A 27,187-nucleotide genomic window follows, 5' to 3' on the forward strand; every position below is an offset into this window, starting at 1 on the left:
GCATCAGCAAGAACAACAGGAGAGATATGCCCCAGCTGTGCCTAACCACCAAGAAAAGCCTAGTGGTACATGGGCATATTAAGAACATTCACCCCCCTACTACCCCCAAAAGCAATCCAAACAGTTCAAAAAGTGTATCACCAAAATATACACCTTTTACAATATAAGTGCGTAGTAAATTAACCAAGTAACAATTTAAAAAATATCAATAGAACAGAGAAAACACCCACCCACCTTATTTGAAAGAAAAGAAATAAAAAATAAATTTACACAGAGAGCCCCCTCTGCCAAAATCCAAGAAAAGCAAGCATGCGATTAAGGGCAAAAGATCCAATAAATTCCCTCCAAACCAGAACTATTAGAATATGGGGAGATTTCTCTCCATCCTACCATTTCAGGTCTTTTCTCTTCCCTTGAGTCCAGCAGGCATCAGCAGGCAGTCCAGTCAGCAGCAAAAATAGTTCAAAAAAGGAAAAGACCAAAAAGAACCAAAGTGTATGTGTGTGGAAGGGGGAATCTCAAACGAATTTGAGTGGGAGAGAATGCAAAAAGAAAAGAAAAATCTCCAAAGGCACACTGATGTATGTAGGCCGCCTCAAGGCAGTGGCATGAATCAAACAATACAGGAGGGAACACACACACACACCCAAAAAAATGAAGAAAAAAAAAGACAAAAAAGGAAGGAATCTAATATGGAGGTACAGAAGTAGGCAACCAAGCAGCAATCCAAGATGGAGGACAGCAGGAGCTCAGCAGCACACAGTAGTTCCACCACAAGGAACAACTGAAACAAAGAGCTCTCCTCACTGGGTTCTAGGCTGTTTTACAAGTTCAAGAATCTTGCTCCACTCATACATTATAGTTGGCCAACAACCTTCACAACACTATTGAATGAAAAAAATTCTCAGGCAAAGAATGATTTTAAAAAATAGCAAAGAAGGTATAGGAAAGAAACAAGAAACTTTAATTACCTTTCTTTTGTAAATCAAAATAATTCATGATTAAAAGGCTCTCTTTCAGTAATTCCTGGAAGAACAAGAATTACATGAAAGAGCCTATTTTCATATTATGAATATTTCATTCAGACATGAAAGGCCTATCCCTAGTGAGGATGGTACTTCTTGATTCGTCTGTGAGGGCAAAAGGTTGCAAAATACACATTTCTAACTATCGATTTGTTCACATAATAGATGCAGACAAATACTTTTGTTGTTGTTGTTGTTAACAGATGGACAGCTACTCTTCTCCACCTTTCCCATCTATGGATAGAACTAAAGAAAATCCATCTCTTTTTCATACCATTCCATGAGTCAAAGCTAGAATGACTGTATTCACAATGATTAAAAATTATCAACATTGGTCAGTTTGCAAAACCACTACTGCCCTCAGAGTTAGTACCATGAGCTCAGTTGAACATCTGGGGTGAACACATGGAACAACAAAGAGAAGTTAGAATCTCAATTAGATTTTTGTGGAATTTCAACCCCATACTCCAAAACAAACAGAAATGCAGGAGGGAGGTTACTTTAATGTCACCATAACAAGGAGCTTGCAGCTTGCTGAGAATTTGAAACATTAAGGATGCTATTTCCAGTGCATCGTTCTATGTCTCTTTTTTCATGTAAAAAAGAGCCTGGAAGAAGGACCATTCCACTGACACCTGAATAAACATTACGTCATGCAAAAGCTCTTGATTGTTCCAGCAATTCATTCTGGGAGTATAACCTTTAAAATTCCTTACAATGTGCATAGACCCAAAGCTTGCAGGGTTTGCCCCTTAGGATCATGCAGCATGTAAGAAATTTTTAAACATTAAGGGTCAGATCTAAACGAAATCAGTTGCAGTTGGATCTCATTGAAAACAGTTGGACGATGAATGAGAAATGTTCTTCAATCTGGTTTATATATATTTTTAATAACACATTGACAAAATCCACAAATTTCTTGATATACATGATGGAGAAAATGAGATAAAAAAGGGAAATGACATACAAGCATTTGGTTGTGTTGCGCATTACTAATGTATTGTTACACGAAGACTAAGAAATAGACAGTGAAATATTCCTAGGTTCTCTCTCATGGCCAATTCTGATATTGCTGCTTGGACATATTTACAGATATTGTGATTAAGCTGTCTGGATAGCTCAGCATCTGGTTGTGGAGACACATTCAGGTGTTAAATTCTCCACTGTGCTTCTCAGGAAATGGACGAGTGTGTGTGTGAATTTGAGCAAGCTGTACAGTCCCAGAGAAGCACAAGGAGGTGGTGGGACTTGTAAACGGAAGAGTCCTTTGTGCCTTGAAAACCATGTGAAGTGTAATCAGAAGTTGGAATTGATTTCACAGCCCATAATTATTATTCTTATTTCCTCTAGTGCCAATTCTGATATTGCAACTTGGAAATATTTATAAAAAATAGTTACGTGTCACCAAGTCACTCCTCCTGACTTGTGGCAGCCTTCTGAATTACTGATCTCCAAAAGATCCTAGTAATAGCTCTGCTCAATTCTTGCCAACTAAAGGCTGTGGCTTCATTTATTGAGTCAATCCATCTTATGCTGGGGCTTCTCTTTTCTTACCGCCTTCAATTTTTTCTAGCATTATTATCTTCTGTAGTGAGACTTGTCTTCTCGTGATATGTTAAAAGAATTATAACCTCAGTTTAATTAGAAAAATTCCAGTGATAAAAAGAGAAAAAGGCAAAAACAATGACAAATAATTTTCATGATAAAAAGGTAAAAGTCAAAACCAAAAAATGCTTCCCTTGACACTTAGGTTTGATGAGAAAATGGCATAAAACTATAAAAATTTCCTGTCAAGATGTTCTTTAAAAAGTGACTTTTGGAAGGAACTAAACTGATATTCATTCCACCTAAGAAATAACTTGTAACTCCTAATTACATTACCTATCAAATGAGTTATAGATAACTATGTTGCTTATAATTAGCTATTCCTAAATTCTGATATGATAGTGTGATATTTTAAGGATATGATATTTTGCTTTCTGAAAGCATTAATGTTGACAACACAATGTTATTTAAGTGTTCTTTAACAGCCTTTCCCCCTTTACAGCAGATGTTCATCCTGCTCCTGTAAAGGCTAAATAAGGATGGTGGTCATGGCCATGCATACAAGTCCAAAGGCAGTAAACAATGAGCCATGCTGGCTGTAGGTCCCTGGAAGCTGTAGTCTAAAACATAATACCTCCCATCCCTAGGAAAGTGCTAAAATGTGTCTCTTTCATGTGCTCAGTCATTAGCTGTAGTGTGAGGGAAGGTCTGGAAGGAGGTACCTTGAATGCAAGGTGTGTTTATGCCAATTCACTATGCTCCCTATGTCATTAACCCTGACTAAGCATTCAGCTCCAGTGGGGTCAAGTGGGGGGCTCTCTGGCAACAGTGCCATGGAACACATCTAATTTGCCTTGACACAAGCATGCAGTGGGCACCCTAGTTCTTTTGGCATCCAGTCTCTCATTTCTTCATCACACTGTATAAAAACCTTTCCTTTCCATTGCACTCAGTTCTCCAACAGATTTTCAAATGATTTCATATACGTACGTAACAAACTGGGCATTTCCCAATCACAAAAAAGGCATAATACGTTCACCTGTATGGTATCACACAATGCCTGGGGTTTTTTTTTCCTTTGGTTTGGTTTGGTTTTTTGGCTACTCTTCTAGTATGTTACTTGTGTGCATTTAATGCACTATGGGACAATTTCAGTTTCAATTTGGGTTTGTTTCCCCCCACACACACACACACACCTTACTATCCACCTCCACTCAGAAGAAACTTAATAGCTCTCCTAAGACTTGTTAAATTAATTTGATGTGTTTTATGGCACATGTGTCAATGGTTCACAGCCCATAGAGTCCAGCATTCTCTTTTATAAATAATTCCTTTTTTATGGTGCAATTAGGACTCCGTGTTTGTCTGATATTCATTCAGAGGTAAGTGTGAAAAATGATCAGTTGTAAAAAGGCTTTTTCCTGTTCCCTTTGACATAGCAATCTGTAGAATTCTGTGTAACCTCTATAATGTGCCCTATTGCTTTTTGTACATTTGGCAAAATATGATCATATCACCATATTTATTATTATAAAGATTATTATTATTTGTTCTGACTATTGTTGAATAAATAACATTTAAAGCAAATTAGGAAGCACAAAATTTGTTTCTAGCCAAAGAAAGAAAACGAACTGTAGTCATCTCCACTCTGGGAAACAAAGCTGATTTTGTTTTTTACTAGATTATATTATGCTCTAATAAAAATGACACAACAGGAAACATCTCTTTTCCCGGGGCAAGCAAACTAACAGAGAAGCAAACTTTGCACATTAAAACAAAGCTGCTGTTGTTTTAATTCAATGTAATCATGACACCACCCTTAGAACCTATATATCAGTGGAGGCTCACATCTCTAATGTCAGTGGGTCAGCTGTGGATTTTATTCTGAACGCTTATTCTGAAGCTGTTTAACGTGCTGAGGCTGATTTGGTAGTAGGATTTAGCACCTTGGATAATTCCTGTTAAGTTCCGGCAGAAACGTGGACTGAATTCATCACTCCACTGGCATCAGAGTCATCAGCCTCCATAGGTATATACTATGTCCTTGGGACAAAGTCCTCTTTTAATGACTGAGAGGTATATTTTGACATGCTGACTCAATTTGTGCTACCTGAAGATATCAACGGATTTAGAAAGGTATTCACTCCTACCTCAACAACAAAGGAAACCAGAGCATAAGTTCATCCACAGACCATGTACAATTCTGTTAGGTGATAATCACTTGGTCTTGCACAGAAGCTGTGGGCAGAAGAAAATACCTACCCAAGATGTTTTTTTTCCTGATCTATTCTAGTTCTACTGTGTTTCCCCAAAAATAAGACAGGGTTTTATATTAATTTTTGCTCCAAAAGATGTGTTAGGGCTTATTTTCACGGGATGTTTTATTTTTTTTTTCATGTACAACAATCTACATTTATTCAAATACAGTCATGTCCTCTTCTTCTGGTGCCAGCACAATGGTGGAGGGCGGGTTTCAGTGAACTGGGGCTTATTTTGGGGGGTAGGGATTAGATGATGAGCATCCTGAAAAATCCTACTAGGACTTCCTTTCAGGTCAGGTCTTATTTTCGGGGAAACAGGGTACAAATTGGGGAAACATAGTCTCCAAATTTCCCATTCCATCTGATTTCAAGATGATGCTTTCAATTCAAAATAGCGACTCCAAACATTCTGAAGCCAATATCTCAGGAAACGTTATGATACAGACTTGAAACAAAAATGTAGCACTAAGAAGTCTCTGGAAACATTTTAGCATCAACAGAATATCTATTGATACTAAATACCACACTTAACAATGAAAATAAGAGGAGAATCACAAATCTTTTGGTCAGAAAAATGCATCATTTGGAACAAGCTACAAGTCACCAGTATACTTTTCTGGGGAATTATCTGAGCCATTGCTTTTACCCCCACTGTATGGTTTACTAAACTCATACTAGCCTTTATCTTTTGTGATTCAAATATGAAGCAAAATAAGATGGATTCCACTATAGTAATTTTGTCCAAATGGCAGATCTATTTTAAGAAGGTGTCAGTCATAAAAACAAAGGAAGTTAAGTGGATGTTAGAGGGAAGGGTATTCCATAAATGTAAACTGAATGTGGAAGGGGTTGCAAGGAAGGAATAAAGAGGACAATCAAGACTGGAGAAATACAACTAGAGTTCTGGCCCTGGAAAGAGGAACATTTAAACAGATCATTGAAACAGTCTTTACAGGTAGGAAAGGACACATGACTCCTACACATGTATGCTTCACCACAATTTTCTTCATGCCCAAATGCAGTGTCATTCAGGGACTTTGTGGTCAAGATTTTAGAAGAACATGGTAGCTGCCATTAAATAGGAAAGAAAGAATGAAATGCCATTCCAAACAAAGAAGAATCTGCCCCCATTATCTGTATATAAAAATTGTAGTGTTCCCCCTGATATTTTTACCATTATATTATTTCTGTCTTTTATTATTCACAAAGTCAGAGCATTTTGTCTTACTGAAATTACATTTGGCATGCAGAATTTAACCATGGCGATTTCTGGCTTACTTGTAGTGGATAAAGTGAAAGACTAGGACTCAAATCCCAACTTGGCCATGGAAACTCATGGGTGTGTGTGTGCCACTGATAAAATGCCTCCAGTGTTAGAGCACTCACCAACTCCCGAGGTAACTGATTCCACTGTAGTTCTTCTCTAACAGTTAGAAAGTTTTTCCTGATAATCATCCAAAGTCTGGCTTCCTTTAACTTGAGCCCATTGTTGCATGTCCTGCACTCTGGGATGATCAAGAACAGATCTTGCCCCTCCTCTGTATGGCAACCTTTCAAATATTTGAAAAGTGCTATTATATCACCTCTCAGTCTTTTTTTCTCAAGGCTAAACATGCTGAATTCTTTCAGCCTTTCTTCATAAGACTTGGTTTGCAGCCCCCTGATGATCCTTGTCGCCCTCCTCTGAACTTGTTCCAATTTGTTAGCATCTTTCTTGAAGTGTGGTGTCCAGAACTGGACATAATACTCAAGGTGAGGCCTAACCAGTGCTGAATAGAAGGGGATTAGCACCTTGCGGGATTTGGAACCTATACCTCTATTAATGCAGCCTAAAATAGTATTTGCCTTTTTTGTAGCCACATCACACTGTTGGCTCATATTTAGCTTGTGATCTACGACAATTCCAGGATCCTTCTTGCTCCTTGTTTTGTTGAGCCAGGTATCCCCCATCTTAGATGCAACTGGTTTTTTTTTTCCTGACGTGCAGTATATTGCACTTATCCCTGTTGAATTTCATTCTGTTGTTTTTGGCCTTCTATCAAGGTCATTTTGAATTTTGTTTCTGTCTTCTAGGGTATTAGCTATTCCACTCAATTTGGTATCATCTGCAAATTTGACAAGCATTCCTTGCACTCCCTCATCTTTTGAATTATGGTGCTGGAGGAGACTATTGGGAGTCCCCTGGATTGCAAGGAGAACAAACCTATCAATTCTGAAGGAAGTCAACCCTCAGTGCTCGCTGGAAGGACAGATCCTGAAGCTGAGGCTCCAATACTTTGGCCATCTCATGAGAAGAGAAGACTCCCTGGAAAAGACCCTGATGTTGGGGAAGTGTGAAGGCAAGAAAAGAAGGGGGCGACAGAGGATGAGACAGATGGACAGTGTCACCGAAGCTACCAACATGACCCAATTCTGGGAGGCAGTGGAAGACAGGAGGGCCTGGCGTGCTCTGGTCCATGGGGTCACAAAGAGTTGGACATGACTTAACGACTAAACAACAACAAAAGCAGTAACTATAGGACCATTACTCTAATTTCCCATGCAAGCAAAGGAATGTTCAGGGTGTTGCAACAAAGGCATTTACCTTATACGGAACAAGAAATGCCTCACATTCAACATGGATCCTGAAAAGGAAGAGGCACCTGAGATCGTTTTGCAAATATCTGATGGCTACTGGAGCTACTAAAGAATTTCATAAGAAGATCAGTCTATGCTTTATAGGTAAAGGTTCTCCTTGACAATTTTTTGTCCAGTCGTGTTCAACTCTAGGGGGCGGTGCTCTTCCCCATTTCCAAGCCATAAAGTCAGCGTTTTGTCCAAAGACAATCTTCCGTGGTCACATGGCCAGTGCGACTTAGACATGGAACGCTGTTACCTTCCCACCGAGGTGGTCCCTATTTATCTACTTGCATTTGCATGCTTTTGAACCACTAGGTTGGCAGGAGCTGGGACAAGCGACGGGCACTCACTCCGTCGCGTGGATTCGATCTTACGACTGCTGGTCTTCTGACCCTGCAGCACAGGCTTCTGTGGTTTAGCCCGCAGCGCCACCATGTCCCCCTATGCTTTATAGAGTACAGCAAAGTTTTTGACAGTATGGATCATGAGAAACTATGGGATATTCTGAGAGAAGCGGATTTACCTCAGCACTTGATTGCCCTGATACATAACCTACATTGTGGTCAAGAAGCTACTGTTAGGACAGGAGAGACAAAATGGTTTCCTATAGGCAAAGGTGTCAGACAAGTGTGCATTTTGTCCCCTTATCTGTTCAATCTGTATGCAGAACGTATCATACAGAAAGCCAGATTAGATTCAGATGAAGGAGGAGTGAGAATTGGTGGAAGAAACATCAGTAGTTTAAGATATTCAGATGACATCAAATTACTGGCAGAAAACAGCCATGATTTGAAATGACTTTTGGTGAAAGTGAAATAAGTGCCAAAGCAGGACTGCAGTAGAATATTAAGAAGAAACAAACCATGACTACAGAGGAACTACATAAATTCAGACTTAACAATGAAGAAATTGAAATAGTTAGAGGTTTTGTATACAGTACTTTGGTTCAATCATCAACCCAAATCGAGACTGAAGACAAGAAATCAGATGACTAAGACTCAGAAGGGCGGCAGTGAAGCCTTTAGAAAAGATAATCAATTGTAATGATGTGTCACTGGAGTCCAAGACCAAGATCATCCACATTTTTGTATTTCCCATCACTTGTATGTCCTGTAAGGAAGTTATGGGGGGAAAGTTGATTTATTTGAAATGTGGTGCTGGAGGGGAACTTCGTGAATACCCTGGACTGCCAGAAAGAGGAACAAGTGGCCCTAAATCAAATCAAATGTGAACTATCTGTGGAGCAAAAATGATGAAACAGAGGCTGTCCTACTTCGGGCACATCATGAGAAGGCAAGAATCACTGGAAAAGACAATGATGCTGAGAAAAATTAGAGGCAGGAGGAAAAGAGAAGACCATGTACACAATGGATTTATTCCCACAAGGTTTGAATTTACAATAATTAAGCAGGGCTGTTGAGGACAGGGCATTTTGGAGGTATCTTGATGGCATCCAACATCAGTAGTAAGTTAGTACATTCCACTGAGCCAGTGCATCTGCTCTAGCAGGGATAACAGTAGAATACTAGCCAGCAAATGTGGGTTTGCATTTCCATTTATCATGATGAACACAGCATTGGTCTGCAAATATTTCAGTTATTGTGCCCTAAACCATTATTCTACCTGAATTTCACAAGGCACTCAGAAAGCATGATGAGGCACCCTGTGGTTTCTTCCCACAAGTCATCATAATCTTCATCCTCCAGTTAGGTATTAGGTTTGTGCATCTCCTTTTTTAAGCCGGAGAACTTTCTCTCTCTCTCTCTCTCTCTGTGGTTTATTCAGGATTTAGGCTTCATGCTTACAGATTCCCTCTGATACCTTAGCTATCCCTTGGGTTTCCTTTGAGCAAGTTATAGTACTTTAGAACTTGCCTGTGCTCTGTCAAGCAAAAACTGCTTGAGCTTCCTCAAGAGAATCCAACAGTTATGACAGGATGGTCAAGAAGGCTTGAACACAACAGTTTGTGTGGCAATTAGGGAATCTTTTCCAGCAAATATGCTCAGTGTAGTTGTTATAATAACCTGTCCTTCACACTTCCCAGCTTCAGTGGTGGTTGTGCTTATTTCGAGATAAAAGGGAAACATTTTTTCTCCCTCTTTCTGCACCCTGGTTTTTCATTATACTATCATATATAAATTGCTTTATAGGCTTTGCATTCTATCAATAAAAGAGAATATAATAAATTTTATTTAATCTAGCAATAAAATAGAATATAATAATAACATAATATAAAATTCAGTTACCACTGATGATTGTCTAAATCAGTGCTTGCTGAGAAACTTTGTCTCGAGAATTAAATTCATTCTCGTTCAATTTGATAGAAAAGGAATCGCTTTTGAAAAGAAAAGGAGACATTCTCGTGGGCGAGGTTCAAGACTCTTGTGCTTATCACACTTATGAGTTGGTTAAAAAGCTCTGGAATATGTCTTGCCTCTTACTGTATAAGCAACTCTATGGATTCTGGCATCCTTTCCCACAGCTCAGTTGAAGCCCCAGTAAGATGTCGGAAGGGAATGTCTTCCACAGGAAGTGTGGCCAGCCAGGGAAACAGAAGAATGATGAAATGGTGTGTAATAAAAAGAGGGGGAGGGGAAGCAGCACCCTCACTCAACTTGAAATGCTATGATAAGCTAAAAAAAAGCAGTCTAAAAGAAATTCCAAAGGACTCTGAGGATGAGGCAGAAAAGTAAATGATTCTTTCCTATGGGACTAAACATTTTGTGAAATTGGAAGGTGAATAATGGCACACCATTTGCGTTACCTTTTCTCTGGAGGTGGATATCACACTTCCCTCCCTCATGCCTGATACAGAGTGTACAGAAAAACAGCTGTATTATAACATCTATATTGCAGGAGGGAAAAAAAATACCAACAAAGACTCCTTGAAAATGTAACATTTGAAAAGCTGGGAGAGGTGCCAGATCATAAATGACAAGTGCTAAACAAGTACAATATTTTTCCCCCGAGAAATATTGTGAGAAAGTTCTTTATTTCTATTGTGTGCTGTCAAGTAGACTTATTTTGACTTGGAGTGACCCTCACCAAGTTTTCTAGGTCTGAAGTATTCAGAATTGATTTGCCAGTCCTTTTTTGCTATGAGCAGTTTAGTATGATACAGGTTGCGCAAGGCCACAGAGATGGCAAAGCCATAACCGTTTTAGTCACATGTACACACTAGGTGATCTCAGCTGGATCCTCTCTGGGAAGGACCAGTGGGGATTAAGACTCCTACCCCTTGGCTCTAAAGCCAGGCTCTCCAACCCACCAACTACACTCACTCCTTTTGTTGTACTTTGTTTGTTTGTTTGTTTGTTTGTTTGTTTGTTTGTTTGTTTGTTTGTGCAGCCTTCAGTCTTGAGAGACTATGGTTAACATGCTCTGTATGGAGGACTTGGAACAGCGTCTGGTGTGGCTGAGAAGGCCAATTCGAGAGTGACAATCCCTTCCACACTGAAGACAAATCCAATCTGTCCCCGTCCAGCACCCTGATTTTGCTGCTTTCGTGACTGCCTCTTTGCCTCGGCCTGCTGGAGAAGGGTCTCTTCAAATTGGGAGAAGCCGTGATGCACTGCCTGCCTCCAGGCTGAACGCTCGGACGTCAGGGTTTCCCATCTGTTGAGGTCCATTCCTAAGGCCTTCAGATCCCACTTGACGATGTCCTTGTATCACAGCTGTGGTCTCGCTCTGAGGTGATTTCCCTGCACTAATTCTCCATACAGGAGATCCTTTGGAATTCAATTATCAGCCATTCTCATGACATGCCCAAGCCAACGTAGACGTCGCTGTTTCAGTAATGTATACATGCTAAAAATTCCAGCTTGTTCTAGGACTACTCTATTTGGAACTTTGTCATGCCAGGTGATACCAAAAAATGCATTGGAGACAGTGCATATGGAACATGTTCAGCTTTCTCTCCTGCTGTGCACGAAGGGCCCAGGACTCACTGCAGTACAGGAGTGTGCTCAAGACACAGGCTCTATAGACCTGGATCTTAGTATATGTCTTCAGCTTCTTATTGAGCCATAATCTCTTTGTGAGTCTAGAGAACATGGTAGCTGCTTTGCCATGTTTTCCCACAGAAATAAAAAGACTTTTACTACCCCCCCCCTTTTTTTTGGTGGCTGCATCCCAAGTGCCACTACTAGAATGACACTGTGCAGCGGGCACATGAGAGAGGGCAAAAAGATGACCCGGTTGCCAACAAAGTTTTTGACCTCTGTGTATGGAGAAGGGGAAAGTGGACACACAAGTTGTGTCTTTCCCTCCCTTTGAGAACACTGGTAAATTCCTTCCCCCCCCCCCCAAAAAAGAAAGCAATACCAGTTGCCTAAACCTAACACAGAGCTATCAGCTTAAGCCTATTAACTTCACCAGGCTTATGCTTGCCTGATTGTTGTGGCTTTACATATTTATTCTATTATTTTTCTATTAGTCAACTCGGATGCAGGTGGCTGTGGGTACAAGCTAGGTTGTTGGAAGTGGTAGGACTTCTCCCCTTTCCTATCCAGATTATATTTCACTCTTGTTTGGATGATCAGAAGTGAGGTTGTCTCAAGGAGCTCTCTAAAACATGTTGGAAGCAAGTGAAGAAGTTAGGTTAAGTAATGTGTAAGAGATTTTACTGAACATATAGGTTTCCTTAATAATAGAATCATAGAATAACTGAGTTGGAAAGGACCTATAAGGTCATCGAGTCCAACCCCCTGCTCAATGCAGGAATCCAAGTCAAAGCAGATCTAACAGATGGTTGCCCAATTTTCTCTTCAATGTCTCTAGCACTGGAGCACTCACCACCTCTCAAGGTAATTGGTTCCACTGTCTTACTGCTCTAACAGTTATGAAGTTTTTTTACTGATATTGAGCCTAAATCTGGCTCCCTCTAACTTGAGCCCATTATTACATCTCCTGCGCTCTGGGATGATTAAGAACAGATCCTGCCACTCCTTTGTACTACAACCTCTAAAGTATTTGAAAAGTGCTAGCATGTGTTAGTACAGTATCACACGGTAGTTCTTCACATTTTACCAGAAGCAGAAATAGTTTATCATGATGTGGGGAACTTGGCATTATACAGCAAGTGATGGTGTTCATTATAGTTCAGATAAATTTATTTTTGAAGACTTTTAACGTATTCTTCAGTATTTTACTTTTAATTTTCATGATAAAATCAGGAATTCTTAAGAAGCCTTATTATTTTGGCGTAATGACTAGACATGGGGATGAATAAAAAAATGAATTCCAGTATTTGTAGGAAATCGCTGATTTGTTGAACGTTCATCACTTCATATTCATCCATTCCAGAGACCCCTGGCTAGTATGAATATTTACATTTTTTATTCATCCACATAGGCAGAAAGGGAAGGCTAGGCTGCCAGAAGAGTGGCTTCCATTCCAGCAGCCTAGCTTTCCCTCTCTGCCTTTGTATTTCCAATCAGCTGTTTCAGCCATAGGCAGAAAGAGGAGTGCTAGGCTGTCAGAATGGAAGCTGCCACCTCCATCTACAAAGACAGCAGAGGTAGCAGAGGCAGTAGCATGGCAGTGGTGGCAGAGATAGCAGTGGTGGCAGCAGAGGAGGAGGCAGCAGGACAAGATAGGAAGGCAACAGAGGCAGGAGGAAGGGGGCAGTCTGTGGGGGTGGTAAAGCTCAGCATTTTGGGTTTTTTTTAGATAGCCATCAGTGATACATTAGTAAATTTGTGATTTGTGCTTTGTCAACCTTGATGAACCACGAATCAAGACAAACCACCATTTTGGTAGTTCATCCACATCTCATGACTACACAGATTTATTTATATACTGTATGTCATATCCAAATAATTTTCCTGCTTCTCTTCCACAATGCTATTTATTATGTTATCTGCTGTCAAATCAGAACTGACTATTAGAGTTTCTATAATAGAGCTTTCAAGGTAAGTGAGATATTTAAAGAATGACTTTTTCCAGCTCCATGTCCCCAGTGAGCTTGCATGGCTGAGCCGGGATTTGAACCCAGGCTTCCTGAGTCCTAGTCCATCACTCTATCTACTACACTGCACTGTGTATCCCAATGCTATTTAGTTCCATATTATTTTTTTAAAAAAAATGCTAGAGATCATGTGCTGTTAGTGGAAGTTAAATATTTTTGCTTTGTATACCAGAAAAGATATTATTATGTTCAGCTCCAAACAATATTCCTTTATTCCGGTGTTAATCTGGCTGAATTGCAAATGTTAAATTCTCCAGATTCTACCATTAGGGAAATCATTCTCATTGACTCCTCTGTCATAGTATATCATTCATCTTGAATCCTTTCATACCCTTCTCTAACCCGGATATAGAGAACACTGTGCCTTGCTTTCAGGATTTCACTTTCTCTTGCCCATCATTTTTCTCCAGACTTTATTACCTGAGTTATGAAGTATGATAGACTGATAGATATCGGCAGGTCCTGATTAAAATTCATTTCACATAGCTTGCTGGCTGCCTCAAAGGAACAAAGATTCTGAGAACTGAAAACCCAAGATCTTTGAGGTGGTCAGCATGAAAAACAGCTCTTTGTTTGATAAGCAACATTTGAGCTTCTTTTTCTTTTCAACTCATCTCTTGGTCTCTTCTGAGAACTTGAAAAGCCCAAGCTGCAGTTTGGTCATCTGCTGATTCCTGACAGTTAAAGTACTATATGAGAAGCACCATTTACCTCACCAAATTTCTGAAATTTTACAGCAAGGTTGGGCATCATTGCTTCTGAAACAGTTGAGTGCTTTTCTGCCTCACTCAGCTTCTTTCATCTCCCCCAAAGAACCAGAGCCATTTTAATGCAGTTTGTTCTTTTCCATGTCATTTATAGTCATCTTCATATCCACTCACTCATCAGCAGCACTGATGCTTTTACTCAGTTCCTAAGTTTGATAATAATTACCAGCAGCTAGGTCTATCATGTAAATATTCAGCCTATAAAATGACAACAGAAGTAGGCAATGCAGTGTTATCGAGAAGACAATTGGGGTTGGATTAGGACTTAGATCCTTAGTCTTGCATATAAAAATATCTAGAAGAGCTTAAAATATTCTGAACCTAAACCATTGGCGTAGTGGTTACACTGGAAATGCAATTGTAGTCCCTAGAACCAGGCACAGTTTCCACAGCCAGCCCCAGTCCAACAAATCATGTAGCTGGGTGGATGCATATGAGTAAATGAGATTTTGTTTCCACCAAAAAGCAGGTCTTTTGTAAAGCTAAGGGTTCTGAGCCACTCATTCAAGACCAACTCGAATAGTTGCATCACAATAAAGAGATAGCTTTGCAATATTATACTGTTCTTGAGAAAATCCATTTCTTCTTCAGCTTGTATGGAGATTGCACTTACCCTTAGAGGGAACTGGGAAGCCTGGAGAGGAGGGGAGGATGTCACAGGCCCTGCTCTTCAGAAAGTCTCAGAGTTTCAACCAGACAAGGCCCAGCTCCATTTCAACTCTGGCCTAAATCAATTCACAGGGTTGTTGGAAGAACAAAGCCTGAAAAGAGAGAAATCTTCTACCTATAGAAAATTAATTCAATTATAAACCCCAATGTAGCAAAAGGAGCACCATCCCTGCAGAAAAGAATTTAAATGGTCAGAGGGAAAGGCAGAGAGAATCCTAAACATTTCAGTTAAGGCTGGACATGCTCAGTGAGCACTGGGGCACCGAATGCTTGTGGGAAAATGTGGTGTTGGTCTCTCTTTCTCTGCAATATTGTACTGCAGTCCGACTCATAAATGTTCTCAATAGATATGTAACCCCACATTTCCTACTGCCAAGCACGTAGGAGATGGGAATTGTGGAAGTTGTGGTCATGCAGGAGCAAGAAGTCTAAAGGAGAGAAACACTGACTACGCCTCCAACCAACCAGGAGGTGTATTCCCTAAAAGGGGCAGGCAGCGGGCATGAGCAAACAATTTAGTGGGACTAGACTAAAAAGGTATCTCTCCATCTGCACACCCAAACAGCTGCATGGGCAGGAAGGCTTTTCGAACCCATCCCTGAAATGGAGAGAGGCTCACCCATAGGTTGCCTTGAGCTCACCTGAGGAGGGTAGACTAGTCTGCCCTCCAACAAGCCTCTTGCAAGGTCCAGCAATCCACCCACCCACCCTATGGGTCCAGTGTGTGAAAGGAGTTGGTTGCTTCAGGGCCAGATAGGAATTTTGTACCAATATCACCTGATCAGCCTATTGAACAAAAGATCTGCAGGTAATTTTTGCCTGTCTCACTCTGACCACTCTGAGGGGCAGATACGGGCTAATCAAAGGTGGTGATGTGTTTAAATAGGTCACACTAGCAGATAGTACAGAGGGGGAAAATCAGTAATGGTGAGTTCTCAAGGATAATTCAGAGGTTATATTGTGCCCTACATCTCAGCTCTGTGAATTCCATGATGGTGGGTGCATGGTGGCCCACTGTTGCCACAGGCCACCAAAACTTTACAAGTTGGGGGGGGTGCCTGACGTCCAGGGGTTCATCTGAGTGTCGGTGAGTCAGAAATGGGCTGTTGACCTGACAGCACAGACCTGGCACTTGGGACTTGTCCAAGGGCGTAATAGGGTAGGCACTACTCCCCTCTGCCAGACCCAGGAATCCGTGCTATTGTAGGCCCTTCTGCAGTGGGAAGGAAGTTATCATTAACATGTTTATAAAAGTGGTTCTAGCTAACCCATTACCTGTGTCTGCTTCCTTATTTGGGTTGAGCAGGCAAAAACTCTACTAGTGCAAACTGCCAGAGATAAATAAAAAAAATTGTCTGCCACTTTATTGATCTCAAAGTATTGCATATAGAGAAGGTTCTGTGCCCAAAGATGAGGGGAAAGGGGGAGGTTTCCTGGAATGGAGAAAGTTTGCCAGAATGCATGAGCCTGTGTAAAATGTATTTTGTAAACAACCTCAGGGACAAATTACCTATTTCCCTTTTTCAGACTGATTCACTGAAGTCTTGTGATTTTTTTAAATTGCAGTCAATTAAATCTTAACAAAATTTGCCACAAGTTTAGAAGTCAGACTAAGCATTTACTGTTGTGCACCAAGTCCCATGACTCAGTGCAACAGCAAATATCTGCACTGCCTTCTTAGCATGTAGCTGTTTGTCACAAAAATTTATGCTGCTTATATTACATGAATAGGTGTAAATACTAGAACTCTGGCCATTATGGTTTTCAAGGAAGTCTTTTCTTTCTTTTTTGCCCTCAACCCCAATATTACTCAATGTAATTCTTCCTTCCTTCCTTCCTTCCTTCCTTCCTTCCTTCCTTCCTTCCTTCCTTCCTTCCTTCCTTCCTTCCTTCCTTCGCTCCAACATAGTCAAAAATAAATAGTGATTAAAGTTTGACTATTACAACTATTACGCGCTCCTTCTCACCTTAAATCTTTGATGTCTGTCAGAGCTGTGCAGCCTAAATTATTCATCTTGCTTATCTTACACTTCTGTGCTAGTAGCTGGTGTTTCTGCAAACTTTGTAAAATTCAGCCCCAAGAGACAGAAGTGTGGATTAAAAAACCTTTCCACTAAGCAATTCTTTTTATTTATTTATTTAATAACTTGGGATAGGGTATGGGATATAGAAGGTAAAGGGAAATGTAAGGGGGAAAATGTTACTGGCTTTATATTCTGCTTAAAGAAGAGATTCATTTCTTCTTTTACTTGCTTATTAAAATCCTCATTTTTAATATGTGCAATATTGAGCTTCCAATTAAATTCTCTTGATTTGCTACCCAATTGTAATGAAATTGGACTGTGGTCTGCAAATGTATTAGGTAAAATGTCTATTTGTTCCAATTCTTTCATCAAGCTTGTTGAAATCCAACATGTATCAATTTTTGACCATGATTTATGTCTATTAAAATAAAAGGTATAGTCTCTTGTCTTTGGGTTACATGTCCTCCAAGCATCTATAATATTTACTTCTTCCGCCAGCTGTAGGAAGTTTCTTGAGATTGTACCTCTCTCTTTTTTTGTTATATTATCTGATTTTGTGTCTAGTTCTTTGTCAAAAACAGCATTAAAATCTTTTATCACACAGTAATAATCATAATCTTTATTTGTCAGTTCTAGTTGCAGTTGTTTTTAAAAAATTTTTGATTTCCATTTGGTGCATAAATATTAACAATTAGCATTTTCTTTGATTCTCTTTGGATTTCCACCATTAATATCCTTCTGTTGTCTGAGGCAAAAATTAGTTTTGGTTCTACTTCTTTCTCTATGTACATAGCCACATCTTTCTTCTTTTTACTTACGTCCGAAGCTGCAAATAATTTTCCTAACCTTGGACATTCCAGCAGTTTCTGGTCTATGCTTTTCATATGGGTTTCTTGAATGCAGATTACATCAGATTTCTGTTTCTGCTGTTGTAGAAAGATCTTTTTTTGTTTTTGAGGTGAGTTCAGGCCATTTATGTTGACTGAAAAAATCTTCATTTGTTTTCTAGTCATCTTGTTGTTGATTACTTCCTTTCTGTTTATTCCTCATCATACTTCATCTTGACTTGGCTACTTTCTGTTCTCCTAGCTCTATATCTGATTTTGATTGTGATGATTGATTTGATTTCTCTTGCGGTTTTTCTTCTGATTTTCCCTCCTTCTTTCTTTCACCCTGTATTTTCAGAGTCTCCTCATTTTTTCCATAACATCTTGCGCTTTCATCGGTGATGTTATATTATATCTCTGTGTGTCAATTCTGAAAAATAAACCTTCTGGTGATAGCCATCTATATGAAATTCCATTTTGTTGAAGTAGCGATACCAGGGAGGAGTATTCCTTCCTTCTCTGTCTCATTTGCCAGGGAATTTGTTTTAAGACATTAATTTTCTTGTCTTCTATTATCAATTGTTTATCTTGTGAGATTCTTAAAACCTTATCTCTAATTGATTTCTTCGTAAATCTCAAATGAATTTCTTTAGACAGCTTATTTCTCCTGATATATGCTGTGCTCACCCTATAAGTTGCTTCCAGACATTGATGGAGATCCGCTACTTCCATCTCTATTTCTGCAGCCAAAGCTTTACTCATTAATATCTCTAGGTCTTCGCCTTCCTTTTCTGGCACATTTTGAAATCTCAGCATTTTCAATGCTCTCTCCATCTCTAACATTATTAATCTGTCATCATTTTGTTTTTGATTATTCTATAATGTTTCTTCAGTTTGGTTCACCGTGGCATTTGTACCTTTCACTTTTTCCTCAATGTGTTTCCTCGTTTTTATTTCTGTTATCTGTTGTTTGGCTTCATTTCCTTCGTCTGATCTGCTATTTGGGTGAGACATTCATTTACTTGTTGGAATCCTGTTGTTAATAAATTTTGCATGGTGGTCTGCCATTCTTTACCTGATTCTTGTGCCACTAATGTTCCCAGGCCTTGAGCCTGAGCAGGAAAGGTTACAGGTGTTTGGAGTTTTGATTTTTTGGAGGCCATTTCAATTTGCCTATTTAGCCAACAAACAAAGCCCCATATCAACAACCTCACCTAAAACTGTCCTCCAGTCTTTACCCAGATATTGTAGTATATAAATCAGTTTTTAGCCCAACAGTTTAAAACACAGGCACAGTAGAAATGTTCCTTCTTCTAGAAAGTCCTAGCAACATTGTTATGTCTGCAACCTCTGTTCCAGATTCCCCACACTGTCCAACAAGAAAAATCCAAGCTGACAACAATCAAAGAATTTCAAACATCAATATTTGTACAGTTCCCACTCATTACGATAATCCAAAGTCCCAAGCGATGTTCCAGATATCAAAATGGAGCTAGGAAAGATATCTGGCTTTCCTGCCTCAATATTTGTACAATTCCAGCCTTAGTGCGATGTTCCAGAATCCCAAAGGCTTTTCACAAGACATTTAGGTGTATTGGGGCTGACATTCAGCTTTCCTCCAGTAGGTGTCATTATAATCCACTGCATATACTTCCACTGTAAATCCAGCCAGCATCTCCAGTCCTGGTTTTCTCAATTGCACAGTTCACTTTCGAGAGTCATAACTCTCCCAGCTAATTTCACAAAGTTTACAATATAGCCGCTTACAGCAGTAGCCTCTGAGGGGGGCTTCCTCACCCCAGGGATATTATATAGTCCCCAAGATTTGGTAGCACTCTATCTGCTGTTAAGAAGTCTGTCTAATTTCTTACTGATAACAACATAAGTTCTGTGCATCTTTGTTTATTTCATCAAGGAATTTTCCAGGATCAGCTTTTTATTTTCCTTTTCCTATCACCGTCTCGCTGCTGGCCTTGGTCGGTCTGCGAAGAGCTGATTTCGCTTTTGAAATAGCAAAACAGCAGAGCCAGTAAGCAAACTCGCCACTCCTCCTCCTCTTCTTTCAGCCCTTCCTGTTTTATAGGATCATTTTTAGATTAAGGGCTTCAATTTTATTTATTGCTGTCAATTTTTAGCTGTAGTTCTTCGTTCTCCTCTCCCCTGGGGTGGGTGGGTTACTCACAGTTAGTTGTCAAGATGGCGCCTGGATCCGATCTGTGCTCAGTAATCTCTTCAGAGGAAAGAAATGTCAGGTTGCTGCTCCGCATTCCTTCCTCCGGTGCTCACATACTGCTCAGGGAGACTTCTCCTAGCCTCCCCTGTAGTCCCTCGTCTAATGAAGGACCCCCAGACCAGGCAGTTCTAGCTTTCCCCAGGAGCTTTTCCCAGGGAATGCTGACTGCACCACAACAAGCCCCACCTCCCACTAAGCAATTCTTGAGCTGAACTCTAAACATGGTCGATGCTGTAGTGTTCAACTTTCTGCTTTGCTTCATGCTGTTGCTAAAAGTAATTGCCCCATGTCACATTCATGTTAATATTCCCAATACTTTTAGGGAGACTCAACTTTATTGTGACATGATCACAATCCTTATCCCACCTCCACATCACTGATTACCACAAGAGGAGAGGAGACAGGGAAGGAATAAAAGGAAATCTTCTAAAATTAGTCAATTGATCTTTACTGCATGGTCACAGACCCAACATTTCCAATATGATTGAAAACAGTTAAATAAAGTACATGTACATACCTAAAAACAACAACCCAGATAAGTATTGTGAAACAGAGGCAAGGATTATCTTGTGTGTTCTTTGTGCAGAAAGAAGAACCCCAGCCATTAGTTTTGGGCTTAATTGTATCAGCTAGGAAATATTTTAAATACCAATCGAAGATCCTACCCAGGAAATCACTCATTATGGGGTTAAGGAATCTGGTCAGTTCATCCCTGTAAAAATTGTGTGTGCAAAGGACGTGCTCCAGAGTTCCAATTACTTTGTTATTACAGGGGCGTAGCTGGTTTTTTGTTTGTTTGGTTTTTATAGCATACCGTTATAGTTCCCATCTAAGACTGCATATGAGTGGTAATAGCAACACATCTCTCCAACGCTGGCCGCATTGCATTGGCTGCCCATCTGTTTCCGTGTCAACTTCAGAGTTTTAATGCTTACTTATAAGGCCCTAAACGGTTTAGGACCTCGATATTTGGCGGAACGCCTCCTCCCACCAAGGTCTACCCGGATCACCCGCACAAGTCAGGAGGTGAGGCTGAGGAGCCTGATGCCGAGAGAGGCCCGCAAGGAGAAAACACAAAACCGGGTCTTCTCGGCGGTGGCTCCTCGCCTCTGGAACAATCTCCCTCCGGAGATTCGCGCGGCCCCCACGCTGGGCACCTTTAAAACCCAACTAAAAACATGGTTATTTATCCAGGCCTTCCTTCCAGCCAATTCTTGATTTCTCTCTTACTTTTCCTTCTTTATTTTACTGCTGTTGCTGTTTGATTCTTATGTATTTGTCTATGTTTTTATTATCTGATTTTATATTGGAAGCCGCCTAGAGTGGTCTGGTGGGCCAGATAGGCGGGGTATAAATCAAATAAATAAATAAATAAATAATTCAATGTGGCTCTTGTAAAGACCTGTCCATATTTTGAGATGGTCAGATTTTCCAAATACGTGGCACTTTGGAGGAATTCCTCATCGTGTTGGATAAAGTAGCTTTCTAGGACTCGCCTAGATATGCCAGTTTGAAAAACTAGAATTGGGGATTCTCCAACCTACAAGAGTCAATCCCATTATTGACTGAGCATTGGCCACTTCTACTACTAGGTATATCACTCGCAATTTAGTTTCTTTCAGCTCTTTATGATCAATATCAAGCCCTTTCCTTGCATAATTTACAGTACAATCAAGAAGCCTGGTGCAGTTGTTTGCGTCCTCTTTTGTTCCTTATTTACAGACAGGTAGGATGAAATATTAGTTTGCTTTAATCTTTTCCCTTGAGGAAGGTCTAATATTGGAGGGGAGAAGGCCAGTCTTTTGCCTGTCTGTCTTGTAAAAACTATTTTGAAGAGAGTAAGTTCCCAGCTAAAGCCACAGGATGGTAACTCCAGGCTTTCCAAATTTTTACAGCTATCCACCAGAGTTAATGGCATAGAGAAGATTTCTCTCTCTCTCTCTTATACAAGCAATGAAAGATAACGTAATATAAATAACTCCAGCTCTCCCTTACCGTGGGCAGTTAAATCCAAGCATACAGTCAAAACTAGTTGGAAGGCAGTAAATCTTTTGATTTCCCTGCTCTCTAGCCTCATGAATTCTTGCTGTAATATTGCTGTTTCCTTATTTTGGCAAGTACCTTTGCACTGTTGTTAAGGGGTTAAAAGAGTATGTTTTCACAGTCCTATAAAAACAAGGAGGAGCTTAATCATGCACATCTGTTTTCAGCACCATCTTGACTCTTTCCTCTGAAGATATTGATCTCTAAAATTACAGTAATGCTATGCCAAACATTTCTCCTCTGAGATTTTGAACTTTTCTCATTCAACATGGTAGAAAAGAAATTCCCTTTGAAATAAATTTTAAAGAAGTGATTTTAGACAAAATTCTCATGGGCGAGATTCACAATCCTTGCCTTTACCTTTCTTATAGCTGATGATATCTGTAAAAGTCCTGTCTTTCATTGCAATAATCTCTTTGGCATCTGACATCCTTCTCAGCATCCCACACTTCAATTAAAACCTAGCGAAAGATGCCATAAGGTAACTCCTGCCATGGGGCTTTTTCAGATCAGGAAGTGTGAGCAGCCAAAGAAGGTGCTGAGTGACACAGAAAATGGGCAACAGAAATCAACAACACAGGCAGCAGTCTGTGCGATGTTATTGTTAATTTAGGAAACATTACTAAAATGAATTCTAGAGGGCCTTGAGAATGAGGCAGAGAAATGGAAGTCTTTCTCATGAAATAAAACCACAGCAAAATAGGAGAACATATTGCAGCACAGTAATAATCTCATCTTTTTTCTGAAGCTGCCATACGACAGTGCCCTTCTTCATACTCATTACAGTGCAGAGGCTATGTTATAAGCATCTGTAGTTGAGGGAAATTGCATCTGCACTGTCTCTTCCAAAATATAACATTTGGGGGGGGGTCCTGGAGAAGGAGCTCAACCCTGGATGACACCCATTGCGAATTTTGGTCAAAAGGTTTTGTGTTAGGAATTTGGTTATTCCTTTAGTTGTATGAAGTAGTATGATGAGTATGAAGCAGAAAAACAAAGAAATGTGAGAGGCCAGTCCAGTGTCATCAGCCCTCTCTTTCCACAAAAATCTAGCCTTTCTGTATTAAAAAGTAACTGTAAATGCATCTTTAAGTAAAAAAAAGTATGTTTGCTCACAGTTAGGATCTGTAGTTACAATCAGAAGGAAGGAAAGCACAAAAAAATGAAATCTCTGCTATGGGGAATCTCCTGCTAAGGGGACTCAGGGGAAGAAGGCAAAAAAGAAAGAAAGAAAGAAAGGAATTCCAGCTGAACAGAAATAAGGAGCTGACCCTTAAGCCAGAGGCAGGGGAAACTTTACCAAACAATTAGTGGCAAAGAACAATAACTTTAAACTGTAACTCCTCCCTCTGATACCCAGTGTTATTGTATGCAAGATTGGACAATGGCTTTCAATGGAGAAAACAAAAAATCACCAAAAATTAAGGACGCCTCAGAACAACACCAAATTAAGTTTGCATAGGTTTCAGGAGGTGGGCTAATGATAGCAAGCATTTAAAATACTTTTCAAACAGTTTAAGGCACTTTTACAGGAGCGAAAAGGGACTTCGCAAACCCATTCAAATGCATTGAGTCGGCTTCAATGCATTTCAATTGGGGAACCGCGTTTCCCTCAACGATGTTTCCTATGGGGATTTTTGCTTAAGGACGGCAATCCGTTCCAATTGGAACGGATTAACCAGTTTTCAATGCATTCCTATGGGAAATGGTGTTTCACAGAACGATGTTTCACAGAACGGGTTTTTTTTTTTGAACCAATTAACATCGTTGTGCAAGGCGCCACTGTATATAAATGCTACAAGGATAGTGGAAAGAACCTACTACGGTATTTAATATCAAAGTATATGATGATCTTAGCAGGTCATTAGCAGTGGAGTTCTCTTAAGAGGTAAAATATATTTGTTTATCTCAGCATAAGTTTGGCTCATCCCCATGTGTTGCTAAATAAGTTGATCCACCAGGAGATAAACACAAACTTCATTTCCAAGTCTGACTGTTTAGGTATGGAGGCATGAGTGAATTCCATGCCTGAAGGTTAAATGTATTATCAATTCCCAGTTACAAAACTGAAAGTCTAACTGTGTCAACTAGTTTGACCCTTAATGACATTGCTGTGCTGTCCTTGCAACGTTTTAGAAAACTTACCTATATTTTTTCCTACAGTGACTCTACTAGGTATATTGATTTGACCTCAGATATTGGCCTTTACTGAGATTCTGTTTTCTTACTGAGCGATTACACTGATTTGTATTGTTCTATTTCCTCCCTCTTTATTTCTTATTCTGTGGAGAATGCTCAGTGATTTTACTCTCTTCTCCTTGCAAAACCCAAAGTCTTATCCCCCCCTCCCCGGTTGACCACACTGATCAAAATCTTGTTGGTTAGAGCAGTAAGATAAACTAAAGCAGGCCCATTGAGTCAATAGGGTTTTGGTGAGTCTGCTCCTCTATATGTTCCGTTGATTCCAGCGGGCCTACTCTACGTGTGACTTTCTTTAGTAGCATAAGGCACAATGAGAGTAGGCCCATTGAAGCAACGGTTTCAGGGGACCTGAACAAGTGGGACGTATTATGCTAGGCACTAGGATTCCAACCAATAAAGGAAGAAAATCAACAGAAGGGTGTTCCCTGAAAGAGTAGCAGGGAATAAAGGGACAAGGAAAAATCACACATAAGTTATTAAGAGGGTTTTGCGTCTTCTATGCAGATCTCTAGAAGCCACCCACTGTAGATGTAACATAACCATTGCAAAGCTTCATCTAATGCTCATATTATTGAAAAGTATATGGGTAAATTGGCTCATTCTTCAGCCTTCAGCATAAATATTGAGTGGTACATCAGGTCTGGGATATTGTGAGTGACTACTGCCAGTAGAGATATAAGAAGAGCCTTAGGAAGAGAGGAAGCTTTCTTACCTTTAGTCAGCATTATTCCAACTAGCCCAGTGTTGTCCCTCTGACTTGCAGCAGCTTGCCAAGATGTCAGGCAGCATTTTTTCCTAGTTCTACTTGGAGATGTCAGGGATGGATGCCAAACCGCTTTCCAAATAGCAGTGAATTGATCCAATTTGGAAGACCATTATTATCTCCAAATATACTCAATAAAAACCAAGTAAGGATTCCTAAATTGAAATAAGATGTCATGGTTCTATTTTTGCTTTTCTCCTCCATAAAAGCCTTCAAGTATCTGGACACATTCCAATCAAATACAGATGCACACACATATATATATTCTGATTAGGATTCTGCTGCATAGCGTATACATCCAAACTCTTTTACTATGTTGTGAGCTTCTTGGGCTGTTATATCAAATTGTTTTACCCATGTTATACCAATAGCTATAATCAGCTAGTTTCTATTTCTCCACAATTAATATTTGGTTATGTTGCTAGGGGTTATGTTTATCCTTTTTTGCTGCTTATTCAATTTTTTAAACTGTATTTCAGAATAAAAGAATTTTTTTAAAGGAAGAAGCCATGAATGAGCAATTTCTAGAGGCAAAGGTGTATGTGAGGAAGCAAGGAGTTTAGGTCCACAAACAGATACACTGTGCTGTAGGGGTGCACATAACGCATGGGAATTATATTGACACAGCACTTTGCAGCTTTGCAAATACCTGAGGAAACTCCTGCAGATGTTTTTATCTGGAGGCCATATTTTTCAGAGAAATAATATTTCCTGAATGCAAAGGCAGAGTGCCTCTTGTAGGAGATTCAATAGGAGTTCAATATATGGGGAGTTTGTTGCTGATGATAATTTCTTTCTGTCTCTTTGCAAACAGTGCCAAGGAGAAGAGAATCAGATTTGGAGCTGAGCAGGGGAAAGGGGAAGGAGGGCGAACCCTTTCTTCCTTCATAGGATACACTGATCCTATTAGTCATGGGTAAGAAAATACAGACAAGTACAATAAGGGCATTTGTGTGTTTTAACCAGCATGGCGAATTGTAAATCTATGGTGGAGGAAAAAATTGTATTGAGGAACCAGAACAAGTATGTTTGAAGGGGGGAGATTAAACCCTATTCTGCCTCTCTTGAAGCCTTGACCTGGTGGCTACATTTGGGAAACAAGCAAACAAACAAAAAAATAGCTGATCAATCACAGATCAATCATATAACATGCTATTTGGCCCATGAACCTATTAACATATGGTAACATAGATGCTTCATGTCCAATGAGGCAGCTACAAATTGGGGGTGCAGAACCTATGAGCCACCCCTACATTGTAGGATAAATCTTGTGCTGTGTCAAGTACAGTGTGGTATAGAAAGGAGTCTACCTAGCTGCAATTATTCCACATCATCCTAATGCCTTTAGTGATTCTTGACCGTCTTGTCACTTTTCCTGATGGGAAGCAGATGAAGTATCTACTTAAAGAAGGAGGGGTGCTTGTTTTAAATACATTCTGTTAAGCAAAACAGCTATATCTCCTAATAATTACCTTTCTTACCTTGGGTGCAATCTATTCACTCTTGTTCTGTCATACATTTATTTAAGTTTATGTCAGCTTAGGCCAGTAACATATGGTCCAGAAGACAAAACAGCATTTAACTGTCCAGTTTACCTTCCACAAGGCTTCACTATATTTTTTTTATTTGAATGGCACTGCTACGGTTCTCCTTTAAAAGCCATATTCCTATAATTATACAGTATTTCAAAAACATCTTAGTGTTCCTTGTTTAGCTAAAGAAATCTAAAACCAGACTTAATCGCTAGCGGTGCAATCCTTTCATGCCTATTCAGAAATAAATCCCAGTAACTTTGGTTCCTTAAAGTATTGCTGGGCCTGCATGAGTCACACTCTATTAAAACTGCAACTATTTTTAAGACATGCACTTCCACATACATAAAGAACAGCATGGACTTAAATGTGCTTCTAGAATTATTGGTCCATGAGCAAAGGCATGACATCCTGCTAGAAGCCATAAAAAAACTCCCAGCTGTTTGACACTATGAAGAAAATATATTGGATTTTACTCTTTATAATTTCCAACCCTGTTGTCAACAGGCACCGTATGTTACTTTGTATTCTACTCATTGCAAGCCTCCATAATTCCTCATGGCGCAGCCAAGTAAAATATAGCCCTCTCTGCTGACACTACTCTTTTTTTTTGTCTCCTATAAATGATTTGTGTCTACGTTTTGAATTTTGGTAGATGAGAAGGAGAGCATTTCCATAAGCTTTGAAAGGAAACTGCATATTCAATAGA

The sequence above is a fragment of the Pogona vitticeps genome, chromosome 2, assembly GCF_051106095.1.
Source record: "Pogona vitticeps strain Pit_001003342236 chromosome 2, PviZW2.1, whole genome shotgun sequence".
NCBI classification, from domain to species: Eukaryota; Metazoa; Chordata; class Lepidosauria; order Squamata; family Agamidae; genus Pogona; species Pogona vitticeps.